We start from the raw sequence: 975 nt of genomic DNA, 5'->3' as shown, positions 1-975 counted from the left end.
AAAGCTTTTCCTCACCCCATCCCCGTTACTTTGCAGGATATTTCTTCCCCCCCCAACCCCCCCACCCCGTGGCCTTTCTTTGCAGAGCGCCCTCGGTCTCGTGTAGAGGTGGCTCCTGGATTACCAGTCAGTCTCCATGTCCTTACCAAAACGTCCTGTCCCTTGTCCCCCCCCCAAAAAGCATTTCTGTGGAGCAGGTATGGGGGGGGGGACGACACACACACCCCCATACCCTGTCCCCGGGTGCTCTGGGTGCTGGTGGGACCCTCGGTCGGGCACCGAGGGCTCCCCGCGGCCCGGCGCCGGCACGCAGGCCACAGCCATAGGCCGGAGGAGCCCTCCCCCCCGGCTCCTCGGAGATTAAGCATTTATTTTTTTATAGTCGCCGCCGTATAAAACTTAGCCTTAAATACTGCCCGATAGTGTCCTTCCCTTCCCACAGGAGAACTCATTCTGCAGCCAGAGGGTCTGATGGGGATGGGGATGGAGAAGGACTCGATGATCCATTGAGTTGGGTTGGGTCTCTTCCAACCTAGACGATTCTATGATTCTATGGGAGATGGAGATGATGGAGATGAAGATGGAGATGGAGATGATGGAGGTGATGGAGATGATGGAGGTGATGGAGATGGAGATGATGGAGATGATAGACATGAGGATAGGGATGGGGATGAGGAGGAAGAAGAGCTGGCCACAGCCCTGCCACGCACTCAGGAATCCGTGCCCCGCTGCCGGCTGCAGTTCTGTGTGTGTCCCCCCGCCTCAGCCTCTGCTCCCCACCCCAATTTTCTGGTAATTCAGATGAGGAGAGGAGCAGGAGGTGGTGCCCCCCCCTTTTCCCCGTGCCGAGGGCGCCTGCATGCGCATGTGTCCCCAACGCTTGGCTTTTCAGTCCCTGGTGGTCCCCTGGGCTCAAGGGGGGGACAGGGGTGTCGCTGCCAGCTGGGTGCCATGGGATTTTGGGGAGGGGGGGGG

This window comes from Calidris pugnax, unplaced genomic scaffold (genome assembly GCF_001431845.1).
Source record: "Calidris pugnax isolate Ruff unplaced genomic scaffold, ASM143184v1 scaffold10, whole genome shotgun sequence".
NCBI lineage: Eukaryota > Metazoa > Chordata > Aves > Charadriiformes > Scolopacidae > Calidris > Calidris pugnax.
The sequence above is the reverse complement of the archived record's forward strand: the minus strand, read 5'-3'. Positions refer to the sequence as shown.